The sequence below is a fragment of the Charadrius vociferus genome, unplaced genomic scaffold (genome assembly GCF_000708025.1).
Source record: "Charadrius vociferus isolate BGI_N301 unplaced genomic scaffold, ASM70802v2 scaffold450, whole genome shotgun sequence".
Classification (NCBI taxonomy): domain Eukaryota; kingdom Metazoa; phylum Chordata; class Aves; order Charadriiformes; family Charadriidae; genus Charadrius; species Charadrius vociferus.
The window spans coordinates 4399647-4412974 of record NW_009646931.1 but is presented as its reverse complement, the minus strand read 5'-3'; positions in this window follow the sequence as shown (position 1 = coordinate 4412974).

Sequence of the window (13328 nt, the reverse complement as noted above, 5' to 3'; positions counted from 1 at the left end):
ATGTTTTTGTTTTGTTTTGCTTTCCTACATATCACTTGCTTGTTTGTCTTGGCAAAAACATTCCTGTGTTTGCAGTTAAACTTTCAAGAACATGAAGGAATCCAGGAGTCGTCCACTTTTTCTCCATAATCACAAAGTGACCATGCCGGCAGCTGGTACCACTCTTTTGGACATGGATTACACAGTTCTTTCCAAGGACCATTCCTCCCCCTCTCCTCCTCCCTAAAGATTAATTCTTGCACTCCTGACAACGGAGTACTATCCGATACCTAGACCCCGCAGAGTGGTTTCATCTGCAAAAGGACCACCTCTGAGGTGGACAAATGCCAGGTATTCAGGCCTTTTAAAACTTTTCCTACAAACCTTGCACAAAGACAAAGAAAAGCCTGTTCCTCCACCTTCCTATCCATTTCACCTTCCAGTTTTCTCCCCTCACTTTGTCCTGCGTGCTGTTACGCTGGTGATGCAGAGGGCTGATAGCAGTGAACACGGGCTGCTGTCCGCTGTCAGTGGTTATTTAGCACCTAGCGAGCACCAACAGCTCGGCGGGGCAGCCATGTTCATACAACCCAGTTTTAGGGATGAACCCTTTCCCAGCACCTCTGCGGATCTGGCAGAGCAGCAGCCAGAACCGACACCCCGCAGTGCCCAGGGTGGCTTTGCAGGCTTCTGCATGCAGTAATAATTGGGGCACACATGTGCTTTCAGTCTGCCCCTACTGCAGCAAGAACAGGGAAGATCTCCAGGTGGTAGGATGGGCTGGCAGCTCTGAACATCACCTCCCTTCAGCAGGGACACAGGTCTGTAGAGCAGAGCTCAGTGCCAGGGCACAACATATTTCAGCACCCTTGTGGCATGGGTCACGCTAGGTCTACAATAGCATGGCACAGTGCCGCAGAGCCCGTGGGGCCATGCACAGCCCCACTGCAGCCCTTTAAATTGTCTGCACCAGCACGGCAATGGCACACAGCCCCAGGCAGCTGCCACCACCACAGAGAGAAGCACAGGTGGCACGGCCCTGGAAGTGGCCCCCCAGCAGAAGGTGGGAGCTGCAGCCAGCCCAGGGTCACATTACCTCAGCAGGCAAGAGTGATCTTGATGAGTTTGAACCCACTGCCCATCCTTGGAGATATTCAAAAGCCGTCTGGACATGGTCCTGGGCAACCAGCTGTAGGCAACCATGCTTGAGCAGGGAGGTTGGGGAAGATAAACTCCAGAGGTCCCGGCCAGCCTCCACCACTCAGTGAGATCTTAAGGTCTGTCAGTCCCTACTGAAGACAGTTGTGTAACTCCAGTCCTGCTGTATATAAAATTCATAAAAATTACAATGTGACCAACTCCACCCAGTGCTCTTGTTGGGGATTGTAGAACCAGAATACAATAAGAGATTCTAAAACTCATAAAATGCAAATCAGCATACTTAGATGAACACTGCCAGCTGGTGTTAGGTCCAAGAAAATCTTGACTTTCTATATAAATATGGTTTTAGTAAGAGCTCAGTAGGAATGGAAATACTTTCTTGAGGAGTAGAAAAGAAAAATGGTTTAATCAAGCTGTCTCTGCATGGCTGCAAATCAAATGTTATTCTGGTGCATGGGAACTTTGCAGTTTATATAACCTGCCTGTAGCAATACTGGAGAGATCCAGAAAGAAAAGTGAAAATTGCTCAAATCAATATGAACATGAAAATGTTCGAAATCAATAAGACGTGAAGTGAGTTACTTTCACTCAATAAACAGGGAAGAAAATGAAGCTTTAACACCTGCAGGTAATGAGTTACATCAATACTGGTTAAAAAAAAAAAATTTACTTTGCCCCTACAATTTTAATGATGTGACCAGCACTGATGTTTAGGAAAGAACATAATAAATAATGTCAACACAAAGCTCAATATTACCAAAGTGTATTTGCATTCCATTTAGGAAAGATCTGATACACGAAAGCCAAGAGCTGCTGGTTGTTGCTTTTGTTCCCCAAACGTAAACCCATGCACATTGTAAGGTCTATAAAACCAACAAACAAACATGATGAGTTCATTGAACTAAATGTTCGCTTTAACCCCAGAATATATTAATCCGTATGTACAAACACTGTGTGAGAAGAGCTCTCTGTTTCTCGATTACACACTGTGGTTTTTAGACATACGGTAAATAACCTTTGGAAAGACTGCCTCCCATTTCCCTGCATAGTAAGCCAATTCACTGCTCAAACATGAATATAAATCACAAGCTTCAGGGAAAAAAGAATTGGCTTTCTTGAAAAGTCCTGGAAAGTGGAACCATTTGTCCTGCACTTGGTGGGTGCACTTGGCAGTGGTGACCCCAGAGATGACTCCCTGCGACGGCCTCGTCCCCTGCAATGCTCCTCATGCCTGAGGAGAGCACAGCGGAGGGGCAGACCAGCCTCCTCGCTTGGCACAGAACCGCTTGACATGTTCAAAAGCTACCATGTGGTTTAGTATGTCCTGAAAAATGACAGTGGCCAGCACAAGAAGTATCCACTGAAGAGATGTTTTTAGAAAGATCTGTAGGTATTGCGCTGGCACAAGTGCCTACATGCAGGTTATTAAACAAGCAGTGCAAGAAGAGGACAGCACAATTAGTCCTAATCTGCTCTTCCAGGTCCTCACTCAGACTTAATCAGTCCATACCTACCACACTTGAAAATAACCTGTGAGCACTCACACCTCTGCAGATAGTTTATATTTTGCTCCACCAAGGCAGGGTTTTAATGGGTAACAAACATAGACATTGACTTGTGACTCTTGGGAGGTAGACTCAGCCTGGAGGGAGGATAAAGGCATATTCTGCTTACACAATGCAGCACATGTTGCAGTTGGGTGCTCCTCCAAACCTACTCATGTTTCTTCAAACCAGGCACCTTCAGTGAAAGCTGCGTCCCTGCCCGCTGCAGCGGCCTATGTGTCTTTGGATAACTGGACCTTAGTGCCTACAGCAAAAGATTTAAACTTCTGAGTGTGTTCTTTAACAGGGAAGGCAGAAACAATGAAACATCCCACGGAAAATGAGATGGTTCAAAAAGAAAATATGGACTGAAACAGGATCTGTCCTTGGAGTCCTCATACAGCTTAAAAAAAAATTTATGTATTTGCATATACACGCACACACATACACATTGGCTTTAAAGAGTTTTCTGTGGGGTAAGAAGTAAAAAAAAAAATCAATTAAACCCAAAAAGCATATTTCTGGTTTTTTAATAAATTTCCATCTCGAACACGAAGTTACAAAAGGTTTCACAAGAAAAAACCTCAAGTCTTCAGCTGAAGAACGGTACGTTTGCTACTTAAAACTCTCATGTCCAGAATGTACTGCATCCTACATGACATCACATGGTGACATTTATGAGATGGTTGCTCAGTTCTCCTATATTTCACCTTGCTATCTTGTCCAGTTCCTCTAGAAAAGAGAGAGTGGTGAGTACCCCCAGTGCCTTCATTCAAACACCTACTGCCCTGGCAGCCTGATCCCTCATATTTTGGTCTGCTTTATGTATTCTGCTTTTACCTGTAGGCTACAAAATGTTCTTTCCTAGAAAAACGAAAGATTTGGGCCTGTCTTACAGGCAACAAAAATAATTTTATGGGACTGGAGGTCTTAGACTTCCTTCTGCTGCGTAGTTCTGACTGGAGCACTGCGGCACAGCGATGCTGCCCGCTCACAGCAGCGCGACGCACCGTGCACACCCCGACTTGTGCAGCACCCCTGCCGTTATCTATGTGTGAAAGGCGTAATCGGCTCTGCCTCTGGCATAATCAGGAGGGATCCTTAAATTTGAAACACTGCATGGTGTTCCTTCTGAGCGAAGGGAGAATGGAAGTGCCCAAGCTCTTATTACAGGGCAAAAAAGCAATTGAAGATGTGGTGAGAGACGAGGGCAGAGGGCTTCTTTTTGTTTGCACTCTTTGCACAAACACATTGTTTGCAGGTGTGTTTCGGGCGGGGGGGGGGCGTTCAGGAGTGAAAATCCAGGCCCTGATTTAAATAGTGAACAAAGTGAAGGTCTGCATGAGAGGTATAGCAAAAACTCTTTGAGTATCACCTCAAGTTGAGGTGTGGGCAGATGAGGGAATAGTTCCTCCACTACAAAAGTAACAAGAACAACACCTGTAGATTTATTTCTTCCCTCTTGGATGGACACCTCCTGCAGTTTTCCAAGCAGCTGGAGACAGCAGCAGCCAGCTTTATTTCACTTGGACGGATCCCAGGATAAAAGCCAGCCTCTCCTCATTCAGTTGCAGGCTCCATGAATCCCCAAAACCTTACCATAAAAGAGTTTTGTACTGTGTAAGTGCCTGACCTCCATTACATGCATTGCCTTTGATTTTTATTCATAAAAGTCCTTAGCAGCTTTCTATCCCCACACATCGCTGTTCTCTAAAGCAGGAGGTTGTGCCCACAACTGCAAACAAACACTTGAGAGAGGAACTAGAGGGCGTTTAGCCCAGGACACAAACACCTGCAGCATCTTCTACCCAATTAGTGTGACAACAGAAGAAACTAGTGAGAAGTGTTATCTTCCTCCCTGAGCAAGAGAGGCAGAGTATCACCTCACATCCCAGAGACAGGCTGGCACATTCATACACCTTATTCCGTAACTCCCTTAGATCTGGATAGTTAAAACAAAATTATTTTTAATTAGAAGTCTAAAACCTGGTCGTCAAATCTTGTTTTTAACCATAGTGAGTATCTGTTACTACCACTGATGAGCAAGAATGGGGTTGCTCTCTGAAAAATGAGGCACTTACACATCAAAATAAAGGTGCTTCATGTTAGCCACCCAGATTTGATGATTTATTTTTTTTCCAAAAGGCACAAAAATAAGTGCTCATGGCTTATTTCCAACAAGCATGCACCAGCATCAGGACTGCAGTGCAGGAGAGACATAAAAACTTTTTATAAAGAGCCAGTAAAAAAAAAAAAAAAAATCTCCTTTAAGCAAGCTGCAAGTTGCAGACTGTAAAAAGAGATCTCATCCCAACCCTGATGAGAAACAGTCTAGCTGGCAAATACATAAATGAAAGCACATCTCAACTATATCTTTTCTGCCCTCTAGTGTCAGCTTGTTGTAATGAACAGAATAAGAATAAGCCTTTTTCTGTTGTCCATTTTAACTGCTGTTTTGGGGAGGGGGCAAATAAATACCTATACTATTGTGAACACTGGTAGAGATACCTCTGAAAAGAGGCCAAGTTTTGACTGAAAAACATCATCCTTCCCCAAACCCAACTGCAAATTTTCAGACAGTGTCACTGCAGAATGAATGCAACCAGCAATCTTTAAACAGGCGATTTACTTCTGGGGAGAATCACAGCATGTCTTTGTAGAGACGGACACGACACTCAATATCCAGTTACAGCAATCGTCTCTTTATTTTACAAGCAGTGCTCTTTTATGTCCTCTTAGCTGGTTGCTTATCTGTGCATGTATTCTAACATTCTACTTTTGCCCAATCCACTCTCACATCACACACCATTCAGCCAATACGATTGTTAATCACACGCTGTTCATGCTCTGGGAAAAGCCAGGATGTTTGCCACCCCTTATCTTGTTGGCTCTGATCTTCTCAGGATTATTCTGTCTCCTCAAAGGGTACACGGGTATCTGTTCAGGATCAGTGTTAAACTTGTATTTTGATCCCTTGGACCAGCCAAGGTCTCCCACAACAGCACAACAGAGAACACAACTGATTTTGCTCCTAGCTTTTCTTTAAACAAAAGTTCATGTATGCACAGAGTTTGCGTAGCTAAAAATATAACAGAACTGTCATTCCCTCCTTGATTTACAATATACCTGTACATGCAGACTGTTCTGCTTAAGAACATCTCTAGCCAAACCCCAACACTACAATAGTCAGTTATTTCAGTCATTTCATGAGTACAGTCATAAATTACACCAAAGTAGAGCAGTTCTGTGAACAGTACAATTGTCTCTGCATTTAGGGGCTGGTACAGTAAAGTATCAAAAAACCCTAGAATACTTAGTCACGCTAGTTTAGAAAAACAAAACCAGATTAGCTAATAATAGTTGCACAAACTCTGTGATTAGAGCAGGAGCAGAGACAAACGAAGATCTCCAGCACCCTCTTCTGGTTCCCGAAGCCCAAAGGCACGACTGCAGCTAGAAACCTCCCTCTGCTCAAGTGACATTGATGCACCCAGTGATTTCACACCCAGATGTGAGCTAGCGGGATGCTGGTGCTCTCAGCAGCACTAGAGTGAAAAATACAGGACACCCTATTTTTTAAAAAATTTCAGGAAGAAATTTTAACTGTTGCGACATTGTTCCCATGAATCCCAGCATCCATTATTTGTGTTACTGCACTTGTTAGAAGCTGTAGATCCAGAGCCAGAACCTTAATGTACCGGACAACATACTGACACTGGGAAAAACTGCTTACAAGAGACTGATGGGAAAGCAGAGAGAATTCCCATGCAAGACAGCCCAAGAACCAGGCAGAGATCAGAGTGGCCTGAGTTGGCAAGGTTCCTCATTTTCCTTCATTTCACTTTGGAAGGTTTGGGGTGGGAGGGAAGGGGTGTCAGACACCATCTCTAGGCAGAAAAATAACAATGAAATTTCACTGACCTCTAGAGACAGCATGGAAGAAAGTATAAGGATGCCCTTTTCAAACCTAACCGTGTGGATGACACAATCCAGCATCACTGGCCAAAGGCAGATGCCATTCTCTTGAAGTTAAGAGAAAAGTGACATATTGAGTGGGAGTAAGTACATCGCAGGGGGAGGGGGCTCAAAAGCATGTTTAATGTAACCAGGGGTAGGAGATACGTGGAAGGAACCAGAGAGGATCAAAGATGGAAGAACCTGTGCAGCATCACCACCCTTGGACAGGCGGGGAGCATGGTGCTGAGGCCAGAGATGACACTGCTGACTCGAGAGCTGGGCAGATGAGAAGAGCCCCAGTGAAGGATCCTGAGATACATAGACAGAATAGGTTATACCTTACAGATGTTATACAGTGAAGATCTGCAACAGCTGGAGATGGTTATGACAATCCACAGATCAAGAAAGATGGAGAGACACACAAGATAATAAGTTAATAATTAGGAATGGAAGTGAAGAGCGAAATGGTCAGAAGATACTATTTCAAAGTTAGAAAATAGAAACCAGACCATTGATTGGCAAGTTTGTTCTCTTGGCTAAGCAATACTGCTTCTGCACCACATGGAGCCATTCACTTTTCTTCCTGTCACACTGGTAATTTAAGTCATTGGTGTCAATCATTCTGAGTCCTGGGCCACTGAATATTGAGCAGCTTCTTCCTCTTGGGGATCAGATACTTGAAAAACAATCATCAGCAGCTCACCTCTGTTCTCTCTGGCCACACCAGAGCTCCCTCAAAGCCCAGACTTCCATCACTTTGCACAGAGCCAAGACACAGAAAGCACCCTCAAGGGATGACCATGCAGAGGCCCTGGCCAAGCAGCTGTAGGGGAAGGTCACCTGGCCTGGCCAAGGGCTGACGTTACCCTAGGACCCTGCAAGAGTAAACCAAAGATAAAATCACCTGTCTGTCCCTGTGTGGTTAAGCTTTCTTGCATGATGAGGGGGAATAATATCCTCATGGAAGAACTTTGCAGGAGGCCCAGGCTCATGCTGAAGAAGTTCCTGGGAATGAGGATTTCCTCAAAAGCATAGAGGACAGCTGAATGCCCAGGCAACACGGTCCAGAGACCCCTCCCCCTGTGCTCCAAGCCAAGCTGCTATTCCCCACACCATGAACGACCAGGAAAACCGGCTATAAGCACAACCGTTAACTCCACAGACGTTGACACATGATGGGCATATGGCATTTCACAAATCCTAACACAGTTACTTCACGTAGCGTAGATGCGTTTTTACCTTTTTTTCTTAAACAATTAACAGCAAAACTGTTGCAGAACTGGGTTGTTCTGCTCAGCTGCCATGCAGCCCCCATCCACACACCTCCTTCAGACAATACCCAGCAACTCACTGCTCAGCCAGAACTATTTCACCCACATTTCCCCCACTTCACTTCTACATTTACTCTTTGACAGGGCTTAAACACCACTACATTACTCAGACACCAACTCACTGGCTGGCCTGTCTTTGCAGCCCGCACCAGCTGTTGGCTGTGCTATGACGCCCTCCAGCTCAGCCTGGAGCTGTAAACCACCACTTTCCATCAGTCGTCCTCCTCCTTGCAGCTTCTTCTCCCCCAGGCATGTTCTGAGCACCTCAAACCATGCTGTGACCCCCACCCACATGGCACCCATTGCTCCTGCAGACAGTGCAGCACCAAGACCCCACTGGCCGCCCTCACAACTCTTCCCCCAGAGGCCAGTTTGCTCCCCCAGCCCCACCAAGCAGCTCAGGCCCACCTGGGAGGTAACAAGCAGCTCCTGACCCACAGCTGCAGCACTGCTGGAGCCTCTGCATTCAGCAGAACAAAGCTGCCCATCCTTCATTTTGCTCGGCTGTTTCTGCTAAACGCTGAGCTCTTCCACCACCCCGCCCAAGGAACCATGCCTCTGCATAGTCTCCTTCACCCTTTGTTCTTACTATTTCTTTAGAAATCCTTTTCCACTGTTAATAGAGCAGTTTCTTCTCCAGCCTTACCTCTCCACCCTCGGTCCTTGAAGCCAGCTCTCGCTGTAATTGCTAGCTGCCATTGGGCATCCAGGGGAAGAAGCCAGTGAGTGAGTCCCAGTTGGTGAAGGTGTCTTTGGTCTACATCCTGCTTCCTCAGCCCAAGTGGGGCAGCTTCTAGGCCTGTCCTTTTGCTACTGACTCGCTGTTTCTGTGCCACAAAATCTGCCAAAAATTCAAAGGTGAGGCCATCTGCCGTTCAGAAGTCTCAATAGCAGCCAGACAAAAAAAAAAAAAAAAAAAGTCAAGAAAAATGCATATTTAACCTATGCTGTAGCTGCTCAGTTTTGATCAATGCATGAGTGAAGCCACGCTGCACATAATTCTTTTGATTTTATCTCAGTCAAGTACCAACCTCACATCCTTGGGGAGTTCTGGCCTTTTCTGCTGCTGCTCTACTCTAGCAGTGATGCACCCTTCAGGTAAGGGCACTTCTACACCCCAGGTTACTTGGAGGATGCCCTCATCCTCACCCACAGGACCATGCCTCCTCCTAAAATCCCTTAAGGATTTTACAAAAGCTCCAGTTTCTGCTCCCTTTTTCAGTCTTAATTTTGCCATTCATTCAACAGGAAACTATTCTAACATCAGGACCACTTTTGTTAAGTGGCAAGAGAAAGGTATTCAAAGAAAATTAAGGTCAAGCACTTGCAAGATGAGAAATCCAGAACCTGACTGAAGGCCAGGAAGCACAAGCCTGTACAACCTTCAAGCCCTTGCAGGTATGCGTTACTTGTTAGCCTCTGATTGCATAAGCACATACCATTCAACTAGCAGGACACCTGCTTTACTCAGTATTTTGTTTTTACCTACGTAACACATCATCCACACTGTGCACAAAATACAGAACTACTCCCCTCCTCATAAGCATGCCTCTGGTACTCCTGCACTGCATTCTTCACCAACAGTAACTTACCTTTGTATCCTGGTGGTTAGCCCACAGTATGGTCCATTTTCTCCAAGTAAATAAATTACCGAGATTAAGATAAAAATTTTCAGAAGCATCCATTAAAAATCAATATCGTGCTTGCTAATTGTTAAACCTGGCAAGTCCCGACCAGCTTTATGTTCTCTCAACATAGAGCAAAAAGATGTAAAAAATAGAGACAAGAAATAAGAGAACCATGCCAAACCTCTACATGAACCATTTAAGATTTTGACTTCCTTACAGTACAACTGCATAATTTGAGATCATCACATGCAGCAAATCTTGGCTGTAATCTTCTAACACAAGACTAGCCACAAAGAGACAGGGAGGAATACTTCACCAGCAATAGAAGACAAGACTCTCGCTTTCAGCTACATGATCTGGATGGAAACATATTGCAGATCTTTCTTTTCAAAATTATGAGCTTGTGCCCCCTCCTGTTTGCTCCCATTTACTCTTCCCACTGAAATTTCTCTTCTCTTTTGCCATTGAGTTCTCCCCAGTTTTAGCTGCTTTCAGCCCACCTGCTGGGCTCTGCCACCTTGCAGCTGCATCCCCAGCGACCTGGTCCACCAGGGAAAACTGGCCCCACAAAGACAAGTCTTTGGCAGTTAAGCGACAGAGAACAGATCCTTGCAGTGGAAGCATAAGTATCACCAGTTCCACCTGCAACAATGTGTTCATTTTTCAGTAGTTCCATGAAACAGAAGACTAAAAGTTAAATTATGCTAAATTATAGTTTAACTGGAACATTAAGATATTTCCACATTGCATTTTCAGAATAACTAATTCATTAACCTCAATGAAGACAATGTTTTTATTCTGTACAAAGATCATTTGTGCACGCCCACTTCGAAGGTGGACAATGAAAAAAATCAGAGGAGAGAAAAATGCTCACGTGAGGACTTTACATTCATACTTGACCTTCTTTTGAAACAGCTTTCCAATGCAGACAGAAGTATTTATCAGCTTTTGGTAATGAAGTGTTTACAGATTAGCATAAACAGTGGCTTGATTCAGTAGGCTGCTTACAGTACATGTCAATTCCTTACAGACCAACTCATTTCTAACATTATCCTTTAAAACAGTATACCTTGTTACCTAGAGCAACATTACAGGGTAAAAAAGCAAACCTGGTAATTGATGAAGAGGCCCTTCAGCCTGGCTATAATTTAAGTTCTGTATATCTTGGGCAGACAAGGGGATACTCATGACAGGAGCCACCAGTAATACCAACAGCTACAAAAGGCAAGCATAGAAAATAAATTATTACTAACAATTCTACAATGTCCCCTTGTATTACACTCAAATTGTGTGTGTGCACATGTATGCCAGATGACTCAAAGCTCAATCATCTTTCACCTGTCCATGATACAGTCACCTGAGATCAGATAGGATGCTCCATAACTTGCTAAAGATGGTTCTACTTCATCAGCCTTGCAACAGGAAGGAATGGTAGATGGAAAGATCAGAATAGCTCAGAGGTCCCAGATATCAAGCTATCACACAGAAGAAGGAATAAGAATCAGAAGGAAGCCACTGTACCAAAGCCACCATACTAGAATAGACAGGATCAGAGCTGCCCATCATGTCCTGCTATTGGCTATACTGAGAAACAGATCGGAGAAAAAGCTACACCACCTTCTTTGACCCAACTGTGAGAACACTAAGGCAACAGTGGATACTATCTGGCTTCAGAGCAGGTCAGGAGCTGTCTGTTGGTACCTGATGCAGAGAGGCCTGTTTTGGAATGGATAGGTTTAGAAGATGATAACTCAGGTACTGAAGGAGTTGGTGGAAGTGCTCGCCAAGCCACCTTCCATCATTTAACAGCAATCCTGGCTAACCGGGAGGTCCCAGTTGACTGGAGGTTAGCAAATGCAACACCCATCCACAAGAAGGGCCACAAGGAGGATCTGGGTAACTACAGACCTGTCAGTCTGACCTCAGTGCCAGGGAAGGTTATGGAATATATCATCCCGAGTGTCATTATGCAGCACATGCAGGACAACCAGGTGATCAGGCTCAGCCAGCATGAGTTCATGAAAGGCAGGTCCTGCCTGACTAACCTGATCTCCTTCTACGACCAGCTTAGTGAACAAGGGAAAGGCTGTGGATGTTGTTTACCTGGACTTAGTAAAGCCTTTGACACTGCTTCACACAGCATTCTCCTGGAGAAAATGGCTACTCATGGCTTGGATGGGTGTACTCTTCACTGGGTAAAAAACTGGCTGAGTGGTCCTGCCCAGAGAGTGGTGGTGAATGGAGCTAAATCCTGCTGGAAGCTGGTCACAACTGGTGTTCTGTCCCAGGGCTCAGTACTGGGGCCAGTTCTGTTTAATTCCTTTATCAATGACCTGGACGAGGGGATCGAGTGCAGCCCCAGGAAGTCTGCAGATCACACCCAGCTGGGTGGAATTGTTGATGTGCTTGAGGGTAGGAAAGCTCTACAGGTCTGGATCTGGATCTGGACAGGCTGGATCAATGGACTGAGGCCAATTGTATGAAATTCAACAAGGCCAAGTGCCAGGTCCTGCTCTTGGGTCACAACAACCGCATGAGGCACTACAGAACCTGTGGAAGAGTGGCTGGAAAGCTGCCCAGTGGAAAAGGACCTGGGGGTGTTGACAGCCAGCTGAATATGAACCAGCAGTGTGCCCAGGTGGCCAAGGGGGCCAACAGCATCCCGGCCTGCATCAGGAATAGCGTGGCCAGCAGGACTACAGAAGTGACCATCCCCCTGTACTCGGCACCAGTGAGGCCCGACCTCAAGTACTGCATTCAGTTTTGGGCCCCTCACTACAAGAAAGACATTGAGGTGCTGGATCGTGTCCAGAGAAGGGCAACAAAGCTGGTGAAGGGTGTGGAGAACAAGTCTTATGAGGAGCAGCTGAGGGAACTGGGGTTGTTTAGTCTGGAGAAATGGAGGCTGAGGGGAGACATTAGCAATCTCTACAACTACCTGAAAGGAGGTTGTAGAGACGTGGGGGTTGGTCTGTTCTCAGCTGTAACAAGTGATAGGACAAGAAGAAATGCCCTCAGGTTATGCCAGGGTAGTTTTAGGATGGGTATTAGGAAAAAGTTCTTCAGGGAAAAGGCTGTTAAGCATTGGAACAGGCTGCCAGGAAAGTGGTGGAGTAGCCATCCCTGGAGGTATTTAGAAGATGGGTAGACGTGGTGCTTATGGACATCGTTTAGTGGTGGTTTTGGCAGTGCTAGGTTGATGGTTGGACTTGATGATCTTAAAGGTCTCTTCCAACCTAGACGATTCTATGATTCTATGACAGCACACAGCCAGTCTGGTAACCTAGCAAAATGCAATAGCTCAGGCTACGTTCATCTTTCAAGCATTTGGAATTTTTTGCATCAGTTCTCAAGTCTGACTGTTTCCTGGCAGAGTGAATTTGCTTTCCTTTGCTTCCCAAGCTGAAACTCTGTACTGCCTTGCTTAGTACCACCAGAAGCAGTTATCTCCCCACACTTCCAAATGGGAAACTCCAGTTCTCCCATACTGACCCAAGCTCCACCAGCCTGATGCGCAGACGCTTCTCCGCAAGTCAGCAATCATACCAGTTGCCAAAAATACTCCCACTTCAAAACTGTATTTTTGACCTGGATAGGATAGCAAAGTAAATCAACATTTGCCCTGCAAGTATGGAACATCATTTCTCCATAACAATCGTGCTATCGCCAGGGGAAAAAATAGCTGCATACTAAGAGGACATCCAAGGCAGATATATAAAGAATGAAGC